Here is a 12,870-nt window from a genome sequence, read left to right on the forward strand (position 1 = left end):
ACCAAATAACTCATTTTATTCACATTTCTGAGATACTTTATCCACCATAACTTAGTATTTTCTTAGCACATAACTCTGTGAAATATGATCTCTCTTTCTTTTCATCCTAGTTGAATGATTTTTCATGCTTTGATTAGTCTGAAGAGAATGATGGAGCACTCCAGTTATACAAATACACAGTTGCCACGCATGTATTCAGTTTAATCAAGATATGGAACTTCTAAGCAGTCTATATTTTTCTCATTAGAAAATAACAAATACAAGAAGCATCAAGGTATTTATATTACCACAAAAAAAAAAAAAAAAAAAAACAACACATATTTATGACAGGAAGGATAGAATTCATCTTTTCTTACCCAGGAGTTTAAAACTCAGATGCCAAAGTGTAAGGTGGTCATTCTTGCCTCAGTGTGTAGTCAGGGAATATACTGAGTACCTCTTCCAGACAAATCATCTTGTCCTAGCTTGTGACTGCCATCAGTTTCATTGCTTCCCGGAAGTCAAACTCTCCCTCTTTTGACTGCAAAGAAAGCCAAGGAAGGCCAGCTTAGATTTGGATGTATAATTTTTAAGTAACTACAACAGAATGAATTTTTATTTGATTTGGAAGCAACTAAATAATTCTAAGGTTTTGAAATCTCTTAAAAAAGAAGAGAGAGAGAGAGAGAAAAAAAAACAAACTCAGAAATCCAGTTACCTGAAATGAAGTAACAGAAATCAGGACTTACACGCCTGCAACATCTGGCTGAGCAGTTATCAGAAACAACAGTATGATGGTGGGTCTGAGACAACAGCTTTCATGTCTGGAGCAGCAACACCTGGAGGAACCAAGAGGAACACAGACCCACTGACTCTGGAAATCACCAAGACTTGTTCTGCCAACATATTATTCAGAACGGCAAGATCCTAAATGAAGTTTTCATAAGCATTTATAAAATGCAGTTCCAGCCAATTAATAAAATTAGTTAAATCACAGCAAACAAACTGCATTATTTCAAGACATAAAAAATGAAGCGGTGAGTGTGTCACCAAGCACCTTTGTTCTTTCTTAAATCAGAAGCATACTCCAGAGAAAAAGGCATTGGCTTTGCTTTCAGAGAAATGCCTCACATTATGCCTCTAAAGCTCCTTGTATAAGAGTCTGAAGTGGGAAAAAAAGGTCAGAACTCCCTAAATATGGTAGACAATCTGTCAAAAACCCCACAAAATTCAAATATTTTAGGAACAGAAGGCACATTTCTTCCAAATGGCACTTAATTCATTTCAGTGAATCCACTGAGATGAAAGCTACAACATACTGTGGGAGCAAAATCATCAGGAAAGTTTACAGCTGGAGATGCCTGAGATGCCTGAGACAAAAAGTTCCAAAGAAAATCCAGAAAAGACTGGCAAAGCCAGCTCTCTTAATTTGCTAATATAATCCTAACAGCATTTCTGTTATTACATAATGGATTTTACAGGTATTCAACCATTATTTTTTTCGGGAAGATTCAGAACTATTTACTATCTTATGATACTTGCAAATGTGGGAGACTGTTAATTAAACAACAGGTTTCAGCTATACAGTTCTGATTTCAGTCATGACTAATTACTCAACTTTATCTGTTGAAAGCCAACTGTTATCTTACAGAAAGTTATTGAAACCAGCTAAAAAAAAAATCTCTCTTTGCTCAGCCAATCTAAATATCGGATTTTTTTTTTTTCCAGAATCATAAAAGTTGATTTACATTATTTTCCTGGGACTGAAAAACAATACTGTGGGCAAGCATGGTATTAAACATGGTTTACTTCACAGCTGGAGAATTACACCCTAAACAGTGTAAGGGTCTTGTAACATTGGAGTCAAGCTGATTGTGTACTGATCCTCCTCAAGATTTCCATTGTTCAGAACTTTTTCAGATTTGCAAGACATTCCTTTTTGATATATTTCAAAACCAGTGTTATAATGCATAGTTCTGCACTGCGATTAAATTTATCCTTTTCTAATGAAGTGAGAGATATGAACTTCTGTTCTAAACTGTGTTTTTTCTCTAGTTATAAGCATAAGCCCATCATTTTTTGAGGCAGCTAAAGACTCTCAAAGGCCACCAGTGCTCCTTACCCCAGGTGGGTTCCCACACAGTCCTGCCTAACTTCTTTTCTGGTTCTGGTGTCAATATGAATATTTTCAAAGGAATTTTTATGATTTTTATATTCAAGAGAGACTTGGTGATTTTCTGCCATGCAAAACATTATCTACAAAGTTCAATATTACTTCTGACGGGCAGGTAACTATCTTTACAATATACCACTTTCTTTTCCTTTTCCTCTCCATTCCTCTCCTCTCCCCACTCAAAATTGTACTGTTGCTTTACCTTCCTACTGTGATGAACTATGACAGTGTTTTGAGAGTGACTGTCACACAACACAACCACACAAATTTTCGTTGTGCTATTGACTCCATCCAGATGTAATGCAATCTATTTTTATGGTATTTGGACGTGGGATGACATTAAAGTGAATGAACAACTGTTAATGACAGTTGACACAAAACTATGCCTGTCTTTATCATTCACGCTGGTCAGTCTGATAATATTGATCTGATTACAGGACTATACTAAAAATAATGAAATTAAATAACTACCTGTTGCCACATCCTAAAGCTTGCATAGTTAGGAATTTATGAGCTGCTACACAAAGCATCTTTGAGCTCTGAAGACTCTTCTCACCAAAAACCCTGCAGAACCTCCTCACAGATTTCATAGGCAGAAAGCAGAGGCAGGTAAGATGGGCTGAATAAAAGCACTGGGCAGGATTCATGTACTAATGGACCGAAAAAAAAAAAAAAAAGCTACAGAAATGCAAATTATTTTTCTTCTTTTTTTATGAAGAGCATAGATTTCAGTCCAATACCTTGTGGATAGGCTCCCTTCCCCCTGCCCTTTATTCAGAGCAAATACTTACTATAATTCAAAAGTAGCAGCTGATCTTCTTTGCCATAACTTAAGGGATAGATAGCAGCTTCTCTGAACAGGACTGGACCACCATGCATGTTTGTTGGTGGTTTTTATTAGTCTCAAATCATAGTTTTTATTTAGCCTCTCTTACCCATTCATGTCATTTTTGCTTCTTCAAAGTAATTTTTTGCATTCTCCTCCCTTCCTCATGCTCCTTACACTCCCTGATACTGGTTTTATCCACATATTGACTCTGCTTCTCACTCACTGTGAATCCTTGGTCCTGCTTGTGCCTGTGTACCTACTGACTCTGCTGGCTCTGACACTCTGTCCTGCTCCACCTTCTCCCCCTGCATTTCCTTCCTCTCCTCCCTCTAATGATTGCTTTCCCTAAATTCCAGTCATTAGAGAGGTCAGGAACAGACAGCGTCACAACCACATGGAAAAATGTTTCCTCTACTTCCCATTTTAAGATAATCTCTGTTCCAGATGGCTATAAGCATTACCTGGTTGTAAACTGCTACTGTGAATTTCCTCTAAAATTAGGCAACAGAGCATAAGAGCATTAAATTGCAAAACAGAGAGAGAGCAGAAATTGCCATGTTGGTTGTTACCGCTGCTTCCCACACCTATAATTAGCATTGTCTGACAATTCCCATTCCATGGTGTTTATTTAGTTCTGAATACTTTGCCAGATCTCCATCCCCCTAGCTTAAATTTTCCAGCTGGACATCTGCTTTAAGAAAATATCAGTCAAAATAGTCCAACAATGTGTAAGAATAAATCCAAAGAAAAGCCAGCTTTGCTCACATTTTACTCATATTAAAAAAAATGCAGGTAAACTTCTCCTTTGGAAACCTTTATGTCCCCATATCTGGGGACAGAAGTTTGAAGCTTAGCAGGGAATAGCCTTGTGTAAGAGAAGGCCTTTTTCTCACATACAGGGCAGGAGAGGAGATGGGCAGGAAGGTAGCCTGGGACAGGAATCTTAAGGATTTAATTTCAAAACTGATGAAAAAAGTTAGGGTGAACAGGAAAAAGCTCTCTACACAAGCCAGAAGGATTGAAGCCCACTAGGATATAGTTGCCTTCAGATAAGGCCCCTCACCATTCTGACACGGGCAAACTAACCCCCTCCGCTCTGCAGAGGGCACACAGGAAAGATGGGAATACATCCAATTAATCTAAGGGTTTCAAATGGCTTACACAGGGCATCGACATAATTGCCAAGCTGGTGAAGCTGCTTCTTAGTGTTTAAGAATCTAATAAAGTAGGCCTCATACTGTGAAGCATTTTCTATTTGCCTCTTCAGCCCTGTGGAGTGGCACACAACAAACCTGTCATGGGATAAAAATAAATAAATAAAGCTGAAGCTGCAGCAAAGAATTAGGAAATGACGCAGTTGCTTGCATTACCTTATCTTCATCTCCCCTGCGCTACAATATATTTGCTCTACAGTACAATCTTTCACTGCAGGAATACACACCATTGGTTTGCAAAGACCCTGTACCTCATTCAGTGCACACAAGATCCTACTCGGAGACGCCTTCCAGAGAAGACTATTGGCCCTTCAGACTTGCTTCTTTTACTGTAGACGTTGTAAAGTGTGTGGTAAAGTAGATTTATATCTTCCAGAAGAGAAAGGATCATTCCACAGCTGAACGCTTCCAAGAATAAATGGATTCTATATTTGTCTCTGCCACAGACTTCCACAAAAGGTACTTTATGGGCCTGCGTTGTTTCAGTGATATGTATAGCTCCCTAGTACATGTAAAGAGCAAAGTGCCTGTGGTTAGTGAATCCCTTGACTATGCTTGTTTTTCAGCCTGCCTGCTATCTTGTCCCCAAATGCATCAATTGGGAGCCTGAATCCCTGCTACCTAGAACACACGCCAGCCAGAAACTGGGAACTGGAGATGACTAGACTGCCATGTCCTGGCTCCCAAAAATGTGGGAAGAAGTCAGAGCCTGCAAATCCTTTAGCCTCAGAGCTAGAAAGAGTAGCTACACTGAGAACCAGATATCTCCACTAAATAAAGGGTTTAATGACAGCACAATAAGGAATGCATCCTTTACTTTTATCTACCTAACTGCAAACTCATACATAGAGACAAAGCACTCTTCGCATGTGCTGCAGCTGCAATCACCTCTGTTTCCTCCTTCTGGTAAAACTGGACAGCCACTGCATGAGTCATCCTGTAGCAAAAGCACACCTTTTTATGTCAGAACGTCAGGGTCCTAAGTGACCAAGAGGCCTTACTGGTGTTGATGAACCTCATGTACGGCCTCTCCCACAACCCTGCCCATGGCTCAGGACCCCATTTCAGCTCAGCCCAGAGCCATCAGCCCCCGTGCCAGCAAAGCCATAGGAGTGCTAGCCTCTAGCTCTGACTCCTTCATGGACTTCTGATCCACACTGCAGCCTTGTCTTCAACCCTGTCTCTGGCCCCGTCTTCTTTTGTTCCCAGATGGGCACCCTGGATGGATCCTGTGCCTGGATCATCACTCCCCCAGTCTGGGGCTGTTGATGGATCTTGCTACCAGCACCAGGCTCTCCCCACCATGTTTGCCCCCCATGGAAAAGCACCCACCGGTTAGGGCACCGCCTGCACTGGGTGACTGTCAGCCCCAAGATCCCTGTCCCACAAGTAGAACGGTGCTACAAAGCACGAGATACCCTACGTTTGGGTTCACTTACAACACACTTAACCTCCAGGTAAGAAGCTGTGACAAGAAATCATTCTCGAGAATATCAGGTTAGATAGGCAGTGCCCAAATCCTGCCTCCCCTGGACGCAGTGTTTATGCCCTTTAAATTCCTGTTTTCTTGTTCTTCTATTGCCTAAATGCTCTTCACCGTCTACCAGAATCATCTGGTGACTCAACATCCGTGAGAGTCAATGTTCCTCATTCATCTCCCACATACCTTCCCTTTTTGAAGAATATGAAGTACCACTAAAGCACCTTTTACAAAATGCTTTGGCAGTGCATCAGAACCCTCCACCCCCAAACACCTTTTGCTTTCAGAAACTGTATCTGAGTTGGACACTGACACCTATAATAAGCACTCTCTTGAGTGCCATCTGTCAATGAGTCTTCAGCAAGGCTATAAAACAAGGGCACTGACAAACACATGCCAAAACACAATGCATGTCGGTTTGAGCATTTACAAAAAAATATTCCAGGTTATATAATCAGAGCAGCAATCCTATTTGGTTCCTCAGTCTCTTTTGCGTCAACCTCCTATCAGAGCTGGCATTTGATGTTGGCTTTGTGCCTTTTTCCATCAGTCAGCCTTGACAAAGGGGCTATCATCTGCCCCTTTGCCAGTTTTAACACCAGAGTCAAGATGCTGAGTGGCCAAAACAAGTGCAAACCCTGTGGTGTGATGTAGTTTGAGGTAAGCAGAGACAACAGTTTCCAGGAAAAATGTACCCCAAGCAGACGTAAGCCCACTGAACCTAAAACGCTAGTCTATGGATTAGATGATAGGAAAATGGTCTGACAATTAGGATACTGGGTGCTCACTGCAAGTATGCTACTAACATGCTCCGTGACCTTGGGCTATTTGTTTCTCTGCTCACCACCATCTTTTAATTCATCTTAGCTATTCCAGTTAGAAAACTTAACACTTTCTCCAGATACCTTATTTGACAAATCATGTTACCTTTCTCAGTATTTGCTACATGGTATGATCACCTCCAGTGACTTGGCACATTCCTGCATGGCAAGTTTACATAAAACGAGTCCACACCATGCAAATGTGCATAGGTTGCTGGTAGTGGCTGGCTCCTGCAATGGGAGTTGTGTTCTTCCTTGGCAGCAGCAGCAGCAGAGGTTCTTGACTCTGGGCTGGATAACATGCAAGTGCAGGAGGAGCTATCTGGGTGTCAGCTGCCAAAATATCTGCTTCCCGTCCTCTCCAGGATAAAAGACAGCAGGTTGGATTTTGTTGTGTGTACCACTGCTTTGGTGTAGCTGCAGTACCGCTAGCAGCTTCCAGCTTTAGGACTCCTGCTACAGCTGACTGCATCAGTACCTGTCTGTAAATCAGTCCACTGCTGTGTTTCCAACAGCAGTCTGACCCTCTACCACTTCACTGGACTTGTTAGCCCAGAGCAAACTCATCCAGCACTTGCTCAGGAGTGCAGGCACCACCTGGCCCTGTGTGGTGCAGTTACAGTCCCATGTTCACCTGTGAAACCCTGGAAAAAGACAATCCTCCAAGAGACCCAGCAAGGCTGGGGGAAAGCAAGCACATGGGAAGGCTGCTGTAATCTCAGCAGCTGAGCGGTGTGAGGAGAGGTGATGCTGAAATGGCAACTAGTGGCAGCAGTCCGTCAAGTGGCTGAAATAATCAGCAAATTTGACTAATGATCTCAAGTGCCGAGTCCAGCTCCAAAAATCCCCAGTGAAGCTCTTAAAAATGTCATTCTAGCTGAAGACAGTGAGGAAGACAGGTGTGTATTTCCCTGTCTTTTCTGACTGCAAGGAATTACTGTTTTCATCTTTATTCATATTCTTAATACTGAATGGGCAAGGAAGAAGTCATGAAGCAGAAAACCTGTGAAAACTGCCTCTACAGGAACATTCATTACCTGTACTATTTTCTGCACTGGTTTCATAAGGAGCCATCACTGGGAAAACAGACAAAGCAGTAGGTTGGCATTTGCAGGTCCCAAGACCTTTCCTCAGTGAAACTAATAATGTTGGTGAGAGGATATGATATGCAATGACGTGTCTCTAGCTGTCACTACATCCAGCAGTTCAGGTCTAGGAGTGAAGGGAAGAGAGGAAGATAACACATGAAGAGCAAAGAAGAGTGAGTTTTAATCTGAGATTTTAGGCCATATGGTATAAAATCAACTATTCAAAACAGAATGGGTAAGTAATTATAGTACACTCTTCCACTGTATTATTTTGCTTTTATTCCAGAATTTCTCATTCCTAAAATAGAACTTAAAAAACCCAATACTTTAGATACTTGAGGATTTACAGCTTCTCTCATCTCCTGTTTTGTTTAGAGCCTTTTCAGAAAAGTATTAACAATAAACAGTCGAAAAGAGGAGATGAACTGGGAATTCAACCACTAGTCCCAAAATAGAAAAGGAAGAGATAGTAGTCTTGTTTCCTGACATGAAAGCTCCCAGGAGGGAAAGCGGCAGGCTTAAAATAGAAAAAACCTCTTCCTTCCATGACATTTTTCAGATTTTCCCCAATTTTTTTGAGACCAAAATATCATCAACATCAAATCATTCTCCCCAATCCTTCTGCATTAAAACAGCATTTTCTAGCGGAAAACTTCTGTCAAAATGTCATGGCCAACTCTATTCAGCAACTCCTGTTGCCATGGAGATCTTCTCAAGGTTACAAACAGAGCATTAGAAATAGTATTTCCTCAGCCGAGCTGCTCCTTGCTTACCCAGCAAAGGAGCGGGACAAGTCACCACTCCCAAGAGCATTCACCTGTGAGGAGGGAGCGGCAGACCAGCCTGACGTGGAGATTGACATGTTTTCCCCACAGGCTGAGTCATTTTGTGAGATACTTAGCCTACTTACAAACAGCTATTCCTAACTTTATTTTTAAATTTATCTTCCTTTTCTAGATAAACGTATCTGGGAATCTCTAGGCCCTGAGTAAATGTTTAATAGGGTTTTCCTCTAAAGGTAACATGACAAACTCACCACTCCTATGTCTGCATTTTAAGCTATGCCTTTGCCTTTTTACCCTGAAAAAAAAAATTAATCCTACCGCTTTATGCCTCCAGTTTATATGGCCTGTATCTCAGTCTATTTTTAGAGAGCAGGGAATGGTAGACAGCAGATAGCTGTTGATACCAGGCAGTGCTGGGCGAGAACCAGGCTCCAAGGATAGTAATTAAACTTTTTTTAAGTAGTGCTTCCAGTTTGAACCTTCAAAGTATAGACCATGCCTGTCTAGACCTAGATATTAAGTTTCTCAGATAATGACACGGCCTTGCTTGTGTTTGTACACACAGATGCACACAGCTCATTACTCAAATAACAGTACCCAGCTACATTGCCCCTGACCCAATAAAACTGATGAAGTAGGGTGTTTTAAGCAGTACCCCTTAGAGGAGTTACTCTGGGACACCTGTCCAACAGCAGGTAAGAGCTCTCTTCACTCTGTAATACAAGACAGACCCACCTTCTGCTTTCATTGATTAGTAAGAGGGCTTCCCACCACTGCCTTTTTGAATCCAGAGATCCTGTGCCCTGTCTCTTTCCCGACAGCACAGTTTTCATGAAACGTCTTGATTATCAGCTCCAAACCCAGCTCCTCTCCACCTATCAGAGAAACGCCCTCAGTACGACTTGCCCTAAATGCATCCAGTCCCACTTCTTCTGGTCTACAAATCTTCAAGGGTATGGTAAACTCTCCTCTAAGGCAACAGCAAATGGACCCAGAAGTGCCATGGCCATGGGACATTAGGTGCTCATCCAGTATAAATTCACTCGGCTGGTTCAAATACAATAAAGCATTTTTGATGGATTAATTTTTCCCTGGCAGATTTCACACCAGATCAAGCACTGCCCATCTTTGCAGGGCCACTGTAAAGCCTGAATAAACACCCAAAGCCAATATTCACACCAGAATGCCTTCAACAGAAATGTTGTCATGTGCCTGTCTGTCATCTGGCTCAGGTTTGTACAACTGTGTGACCCAGGAGGAGGAATGTTGGGCAGGAGCAGTCATGGTACCAAGGCCTGAGGGAATTCACAGTCTGTACAGGAGTGGGGGGATTCTCCCCGGATTATGGGATTACACTTTGGTTTGTGGAAACCGCTGTTCAGTTGGGCAACTTCTGCTTTTCTAGCCAGCACCACCTTTGGTTTGTTGTCCTCCCAAGGGTGCAGGAAAAGGCCCACACCCCAGCAATGCAGGATAACTGGTTGTACCTTGAAGGTTTGGCCTCGGCCCTCTGAAGTAGTTTCATCACCCTAATGAGGGGTGGACTGGACCACTCCTTGGTGACAATATCTGAACTTTTCAGAGCAGACTATTCACAATGATTAACAGAGTCTGTTTTTCCATTTGCAAAGCTGTTAATGATAGGATATCACTCTTCAAACTTGTCTTTAGGTTGGAGAATTTTTAGCTACCTGTGGTTTTATAGCTTCTCCAACCTTTGGCCGTGCTATGCTTAAGCAATTCAATAAAATGACTTCTTCAGCAACAACTGAAGACAGGAAGTAGGTAATAATCAGTGTGCGTTCAAGGCCTAAGTGGCCAATAGTGAAATAAAATACTTTAATCTGCTCATAGAGTGAACCTAGAATGCTCTCACAATGGCCTTATTGAAATAAATGGTTAAATAGTAGTAGTGCAGGTCTCAGGTCCCTTTTAAGTAAGGCCAAGGAGGCAGTAAAGAGGAAAGAAAACGAGTTTGTTCCTTCTAGGGAAGATGGGAAATCTGAAACCATGGTTCCACAGTAACCAATTTTTGGCAGAAACATCTTGTCCTATAGCTCCACCTTCACCTCCCATTGGCCAAGCACTGTGAAACACCACCCCTGCATCTCCACTTCCGAAAAACAAAACAAAGGTTATTTTTTAACATGGAATATTTCCTTGATCTGGTTTGTGACTTCTGTGTTGGGTGACCGAGGGACTAGTTCCTTGCAGTGCAGGGGAAGGAAGGTACCAGGAGAAGGAAGCAGGAGCTCCTTTATCTGGCACTACCACCAGAAGCCTCATAGTGTGGAACCACAGCCTGAGGTCCCAACCTCTGAGAGGTCCAGCCTCTTGAAAAAAGTCTAACCAACCTCTAAGAAAAAGAATCAGGTCATCTTGTGATGTCTTAATAGTTTTGAATATGATACCTTGCTGAAGTACTAAACACTGCTGTGTACAGTTTGCCTGGTAAAGAATCCTGCAATTTATAATGATTTGAGCAACTGTCTCTTGATTAACACTCTTCCTGTGTAAAAAAACAAAGAGCTCCCTCTTTCTTGTCTACATTTCAAATACTTATGATGACATGAGAAAGGCCAAGGAAATTGTGAGGATTAATCAAGATACACTTACGAGGAGCAATCGACATATGAGGAGCCTGGATACAACAGAAAAGGGGACCAAGATGCTCTTCAACCATAATATGATCTAGAAAAAACAAATAGGTAAACTGCATGTGTAGTCTGTTCTTAAGTCACCAAACTACTGGGCAGTAGTTTATCATCATTCCACACAGTTGCCTAAAGCTTTAAATTCAGCTGTATGATCATTGTTAAAAAGCACTGTGAACTGTAACTGCTGTACTCAGCAGATGATAACCTCTGCTGTGGGATTTTCTAATCCCAGTTTAGGTCATGTGACTAAGGTCAGGGAAAAGAGTATTATTACCACCTTATCTCTGTCACATCTTTATTGAAGAAATAAACCTGCCTTTAGTTGTGTGCACCTGTACTCAAAAAGGGAGTTAATAAGATCAGGAAATCAATCTTCAATGTGTCCCAATAAAGAGTATCTGCTTGTTCAGATCTGTCAGGTTTTGTAGGCCATTAAAAAATAATCAGTGAGATGAAACGATAAAAGAGAGACCTTGGTCCTCAACATGTCCTGTGCATTAAACTCTTTTTGAACATTCCTGCTTTAACTCCATTCTGAAATAGCATCATTAGTACAGTTTAAGAGTCATTAATTCACCTTGTCAATATTATCAGGAGTTCTCTTCTATAGCTTGCCAACTACTCCCTGTTCAGAGAAAGGAAAAACGTGGTACAGTTATAATAAACCACTTCAGAGATGTGAGCTGCATTAGCACTTATGCTGATAATCACTCTGTGGTTTGCACTGCAAGCTCTCCCATCAGTTGCCCTTACCCTCTTTCTAAGATTTGGAAATTCTTGTACCCACATAGGACTCTTCGGGCGGAGGACTGGGTCTTGTGGGCAGGCTACTGTAAAATGTATGAACAGTCCTCGAATCAAGGATGAGAAACAGCCTCCCCAGCAGGGAGTTGTCCCCAGCCATCCACAGCCCATCTGCGTTCTAACTTCTACGCATCAGTGCTCACCTACCCCATTTTCAAAGGGTGAACTTAGGTACCTAAAAAGAGGATATGGATTCTCATTGAGACAAAGCATACTCCTACAGCCTAGTATGAGCCAGGAGAAAGAAGTAGGGTTCAAAGCTGCTCTGTGGTTCAATACTTTGTGTCTGATATTTCAGGTAGCTGCAGACTGCTTTGCACCTTACTCTCGAGACACCTGCCTCTCCACAGATGCCCTTGGAGCCACGGGGTCCAACAGAGGGCAGCGAATTCCACCTGGGGAGCCGGGATCCTTTGAGATGTCACTTCGACAATGCTCAAGTCCCCCTGTAGATTTAACCATCAGTGTTTAACCAGTACTGCAAAGAAATAACTATTACTTTCAGATGGCAAAGCTGCAGTAATAAATCCACAATGTATTTTTCTGTTACTTGCATCAGGTAGTGTGCTGCTTACAACTGCTCCCTTTGCTCCCTCAAGGCCAGACTTATTTGTTTCCTCTTGATACCAATGCATTTGCAAGTCATATTCCTCAGGGTCATAAACTTCCCTAATGATTACATTAACAGCATGAAACATCAACTTGTAGGACTGACAATACTGGACTTCAGAAAACTATTGTCTTTTTTTTTTTTGTCCATTGGGAAAAACAAAGTGCTATAGACATCATGCTACATGGAGTTGTTTTCTCTTTCAGTTTGTTGAACTTTTTGTTCAGCTTTGTGATTATTGGCCAAGAAACAAAACAAAAACAAAACAAACCAAACAAACAAACAAAACCCACCTGCCATTCTGAGCAAACTCTGAAATATTTTGGTTAAGGATATGAATTTTTCTACTGTGTTACCTTACACACTACTGCTAGACAAAAATAAAAGCCAATCTATGCAGTCAAAAAATTAAATAACCTTGTAGAAATAA

General features: G+C 41.6%; 1 long non-coding RNA gene across 1 annotated transcript in view; it reads right to left on the reverse strand.

Moving 5' to 3' along the window:
• Positions 1–12,870, reverse strand: part of LOC110363184 (uncharacterized) — a 141,726-nt gene that overhangs the window by 40,910 nt on the left and 87,946 nt on the right. The window contains exons 7-8 of the long non-coding RNA XR_010468336.1: positions 729–818; positions 357–520 (exon numbers count right to left, since the gene is read on the reverse strand). This is a non-coding gene — a long non-coding RNA (uncharacterized LOC110363184). The remainder of the gene's footprint in view (positions 1–356; positions 521–728; positions 819–12,870) is intronic.

This window comes from Columba livia, chromosome 1, assembly GCF_036013475.1.
Source record: "Columba livia isolate bColLiv1 breed racing homer chromosome 1, bColLiv1.pat.W.v2, whole genome shotgun sequence".
NCBI lineage: Eukaryota > Metazoa > Chordata > Aves > Columbiformes > Columbidae > Columba > Columba livia.